Below are 5,958 nucleotides of genomic sequence, written 5' to 3'. Positions count from 1 at the left end.
AGTGCACTGGTGTGATCTCGGCTCACTGCAACCTCTGCCTCTCAGGTTCAAGCAATTCTCCTGTATCAGGCTCCCGAGTAGCTGGGATTACAGGCATGCACCACCACACCTGGCTAATTTTTGTATTTTTAGTAGAGACGAGGTTTCACCATGTTGGCCAGGCTGGTCTCGAACTCCTGAGCTCACGTGATTTGCCTGCCTTAGCCTCCGAAAGTGCTGGGATTACAGGTGTGAGCTACCATGCCCTGTCAAGCTAGATCATGCCTGTGAATAGCCACTGCATATAGAGATAACTCATCTCAAACTAAAATAAAATAAAATTTTAAAAGACAGTTAAAAGTCTCTCTTGCACTTGTCTCTTCGATTTTCCTGGTTCCTACTCCTCTACCCTGTCCAGGTAACTGCTTTTAAAAATGTGTTAATCAGCTGGGCATGCTGGCTCATGCCTGTAATCTCAGCACTTTGGTAGGCCGAGGTGGGCGGATCACTTGAGGTCAGGAGTTCGAGACCAGCCTGGTCAACAAGGTGAAACCCCATTTCCATCCAAAATACAAAAATTAGCCAGGCACAGTGGCATGCAACTGTAGTCCCAGCTCTGTAGGAGGCTGAGGCAGGAGACTCACTTGAACCTGGGAGATGGAGGTTGTAGTGAGCTGAGATTGTGCCACTGCACTCCAGCCTGGGTGACGGAATAAGACTCTGTGTCAAAATAAATAAATAAATAAAAATGTGTTAACCATAAAGGACAAAAGGCATATAATTATCTCAATAGATGCAGGAAGAGCTCACAAAAACTGACACCCTTTCATGTTTAATAAAAAGCAAAACACTGGGCCGGGTGCGGTGGCTCACGCCTATAATCCCAGCACTTTGGGAGGCCGAGGTGGGCAGATCACAAGGTCGGGAGATCAAGACCACGGTGAAACCCCATTTCTACTAAAAATACAAAAAATTAGCCGGGCGCGGTGGCGGGCGCCTGTAGTCCCAGCTACTCAGGAGGCTGAGGCAGGAGAATGGCGTGAACCCGGGAGGCGGAGCTTGCAGTGAGCCGAGAGTGAGTGAGTGAGCCCGCTGCACTCCAGCCTGGGCAACAGAGCGAGACTCTGTCTCAAAAAAAAAAAAAAAAGCAAAACACTGAACAAAACAGTAGACAGGTACTTCCTCAATCTGATAAAGGGCATCTACAAAAACGTGGAACCCAGTGTGAAAGACTGAAAGCTTTAAGATCAGAAACAATGCAAAGGTGTCTGCTCTCATCCCTTCTATTCAGATTGTACTGGGGGTGCCATCCAGGGCAATTAGGCAAGAAAAAAAACAAAGAAATAAAACTATCTGTATTTGTAGATAACATGATCTTGTGTATAGAAAATCCAACGGGATACACACACCCACACAAAACTATTAGAGCTAATAAAAAGTTCAGCAAGATACAAAAGATACAAAATCAATATGTAAAAATCAAGGATGTTTCCATCAATAGCAATGAACAATCAAAACTTGAATTTAAAAAACAATTCAATTTACAACTGCATCAAAAAGAAACGTTACTTATAAATAAAGTTAACAAAAGAAGTGCAAGACAAACATTGAAAACTGCAAAACAACATAGAAATAAAGACCTAATAAATGGAAACACTTCCCATGTTCATGGATCAGAAGACTTAATTTTCTTAGGATGGCAATACTCCCCAAATTAATAAACAGATTCTATACAATTCCTGTCAAATTTCAGGAATTGATTTTTGTGGAAATCAACAAGCTGATCCTAAAAATCAACAAGCTGATCCTAAAATTTATATAAAAGTTTAAGAGACCCTAAATAGCCAAAACAATCTTGAAAAGAATAAAATTGGAAGACACACTTTTCAACTGCAAACCTTAACTATAAGACTGTGTGGTACTGGCATAAGGATAAACATATAGATAAATGGAATAGAATTGAAAATCTAGAAATAAACACATACATTTATGGACAATTGATTTTGACAAAGGTGCCAAAATAATTCAATGAGGAAAGAACAGTCTCTTCACCATACAATGCTGGGGCGACGGAATATCCAATGAAAAAGAATAAAATTGAACCCCTACTTCATACCATATAGAAAAATTAACTCAAAATGGATCAGCAATATAAATATGAGAGGTAAAACTATAAAACTCTTAGACGATATTATGTGCATAAATATTCCTTACCTTGGATTAGGCAATGATTTCCTAGATATCACACCAAAAGCATAAGCAACAAAAGAAAACATAAGCACCTTGGACTTCAGGAAATTAAAACACATTTGTGTTGCAAAGGACACCATCAAGAAAATAGAAAGATTAACTGGAATAAATGGCAAAGAAAAAAAATGAAAAGATAATCTACAGAATAGGAGAAAATATTTGAAAATCATGTATCTGATAAAGAGTTAATATCCAGAATATAAAGACCTACTATCTGATGACAAGAAAACAGGTAAGCCAATTGTAAAATGGGCAAAGGGCATTTTTCCAAATATATACAAATCGTGAATAAGAACATGAAAAGATGCTCAACATTATTAGCCATCAGGGAAATACAAATCAAAACCACAACAAACTACATCTATCCCAGCTACTCTGGAGGCTAAGGCAGAAGGATTGTTTGAGGCTAGGAGTTCAAGACTAGCCTGGGCAACATAGCAAAACCTCTGTCTCAGAAAAAAAAAAAAAAAAAAAAAAAAGCTACATCTTCACACCCAGTATAATGGCTGTAATTAAAAAGTCAGCTAAGGCTGGGCACAGTGGCCCACACCTGTAATCCTAGCACTTTGGGAGGCTGAGATGGGAGAATTGCTTGAGCTGAAGAGTTCAAGACCAGCTTGGGCAACATAGTGAGACCCCATCTCTGCAAAAAGAAAAAGAGTCAGTGAAAAGCAGATATTGGTGAGGATGTAGTAAAACTGGAACTTTCTTTTCTTTCTTTTTTTTGAGACAGAGTCTTGCTCTGTCGCCCAGGCTGGAGTGGAGTGGCATGATCTTGGCTCACTGCAACCTCTGCCTCCTGCGTTCAAGTGATTCTCCTGCCTCAGCCTCCCAAGTAGCTGGCACTACAGGCATGTGCCACCATGCCTGGCTAATTTTTTGTATTTTTAGTAAAGACAGGGTTTCACTGTGTTAACCAGAATGGTCTTGATCTCCTGACGTGGTGATCCACCCGCCTTGGCCTCTCAAAGTGCTGGGATTACAGGCGTGAGCCACTGAGCCCGGCCGAAATTGGAACTTTTCGTGTGCTGCTGATGGCAATGTTAAGTAGTGCAGCTGCTTTGGAAAACAGTGTGGCAGTTCCTCAAATGGTTAAACACAGAATATCCAATGAAAAAGAATAAAATTGAACCCCTACTTCACACCATATAGAAAAATTAACTCAAAATGGATCAGCAATATAAATGTAAGAGGTAAAACTATAAAACTCTTAGACGATAATACATGCATAAATATTCCTTACCTTGGATTAGGCAATGATTTCCTAGATACCACACCAAAAGCATAAGCAACAAAAGAAAACATAAGCACCTTGGACTTCAGGAAATTAAAACACATTTGTGTTGCAAAGGACACTATCAAGAAAATAGAAAGATTAACTGGAATAAATGACAAAGAAAAAAATGAAAAGATAATCTACAGAATAGGAGAAAATATTACAATCCAGCAAATCTCCTCCTAGGTATATAGCCAAGAGAAATGAAAGCACATGTTCATACAAAACTTGTCCACAAATGTTCACAGCAACTTTTTTTTTTTTTTTTCATGAGACAGTCTTGCTCTGTTGCCCAGGCTAGAGTGCAGTGGCTTGATCTCAGCTCACTGCAATCTCTGCCTCCTGGGCTCAAGCGATCCTCCCACCTCAGCCTCCTAAGTAGCTGGGAATACAGGCACTTGCCACCACACTGTGCTAATTTTTTGTAGAATTGAGGTCTCACTGTTTTACCCACACTGGTCTCAAACTCCTGAGCTCCAGCGATCCTCCCACCTCTGCCTCCCAAAGTGTTGGGATTAGTGGCATAAGCCACCACACCCAGCCCTGCAGCATTATTTGTAATAAAGAAAAAGTAAAACAACCTAAATGTCTATCAGCTGATGAACGGATAAACAAATGTGATCTATCCATATGTGGAATGTTACTTAGCAATTAAAAAAAAGTACTGATCTGCAACATAGATAAACTTTGAAAACACGCTAAGTGAAAGAAGCCAGATGCAAATACCAAATATTTTATGATTCCATTTATATCACATATCCAGAATCAGCAAATCTGTAGACAGAGGGCAGATTAGTGGTTGCCGGGGCAGAGGGGAATAGGGAGTGGCTGCTAATGGGTATAGGATCTCTTTTTGAGGTAATGAAAACGTTCTAGAATCAGATAGTTGTGATGGTTGTGCAACTTTGCGAATATACCAAAAAGCCCCACTTAACTGTACCCTTAAGAGGGTGGCTATTATAGTTATGAATTATATTGCAATAAAAATTTTCATATTAAAAATGTATTAACTTCAAAGAGAAATACAGCTCTCACTGGACCAGGACTGGATTATTTACAGACCTACAGCAGAGGCTGAATGAGAAAGTAGCTTGGCAAACGTGCAATGCCAGTCGATTCTACCTCCACAGGAGCTCCAGAATTTTAACCGGTCTCACCACCTCCACACTACCAGGGCAATTCGATCCACTCCCAACTGCCCCGACTCTCTGCCCTCCAGCCTCACTGGCTATCTTTTAAATCTTCCAATTCACCTAGCCACACTCACGCCCAGCGCCAAGTCTCAATTCTCCCTCTAAGGACATGAGGGTGAGCATTTGACTCCCACCACCTCTCCGCACCCCATTACCAGCATCTACAATGCTCCCCATGGGAGATTCGGGCCTAGTCTGGTGTCTGGCACAAGGCAGGAGCTCCACAAGCATTTATGGAGTGAACTTGAGAATTGGGGAGAGCCTTGTAGAGGAAATGCCATTTCAGGTGGGCCTGGAAGGGCCGTGGGATCTGTTAGCCAGGTCGGGGAGAGGAAAGCACTGTAGGCAGCCCGAGAGGACTGGGACCTTCAGAGCCTCAAGGGAGACGGAGGGGCTTGGAGACTGAGGATCCCAATCTTATCCAGGGGAGAGGAAGACGTGGCAAATGGGACTGGAGAGGCAGGTAGGGCTTTGAGGGACTGAAGTCCAGTGGGAGCCACTGAACAGTTTCAGGCCAGAGAGTGACACAATCTTCTATAGCATTTTGAGAAGATCCCTCTGGGTGCTTCATGGAGGCTGGATTAGAGGGTGAGCTTCGGAACAATGAAGTGGCTGTGGCCACTGCCCAGGGGACATGGGAAGTCTAGAAAGAAAAAGCTCCCTTCAGACCCTCCTGTTACAGGAGTCAGCAGGTTCCCTCCAGGAAACACCTCCCTCCATTGCACATTGTTAAATCCACTTCAGTATTCCCTTTTACCGCCTGTGTCAATCACCACCGTGGAAAGACGCTTAAGTAAACTGATGGTAACAACAGATTTGGTTAGATAGTAAGAAGTGAGCTTTAAAAGATAATAGGCCAGGCATGGTTGCTCATGCCTGTAATCCCAGCGCTTTGGGAGGGGGAAGCTGCAGCAAGCGGAGATCGCGCCACTGCACTCCAGCCTGGGTGACAGAGTGAGACACCGTCTCAAAAAAAAAAAAAAAAGAAAAGAAAAGAAACAGAAATAGTAATAAAATCAATAGAGGTCATGCAATATAATAGAAACTCTTGGCTGTAATGTCGGTAACTGGAAAACTTCCCATATAACATGTGACAAAATGTAACTGGAGGCCAGGCGCGGTGGCTGACGCCTGTAATCCCAGCACTTTGGGAGGCCGAGGTGGGTGGATCATGAGGTCAGGAGATCGAGACCATCCTGGCTAACATGGTGAAACCCCGTCTCTACTAAAAATACAAAAAATTAGCTAGGTGTGGTGGCG

This window comes from Mandrillus leucophaeus, unplaced genomic scaffold (assembly GCF_000951045.1).
Source record: "Mandrillus leucophaeus isolate KB7577 unplaced genomic scaffold, Mleu.le_1.0 Scaffold555, whole genome shotgun sequence".
Lineage (NCBI taxonomy): Eukaryota > Metazoa > Chordata > Mammalia > Primates > Cercopithecidae > Mandrillus > Mandrillus leucophaeus.
This window is presented reverse-complemented; position numbering follows the sequence as displayed.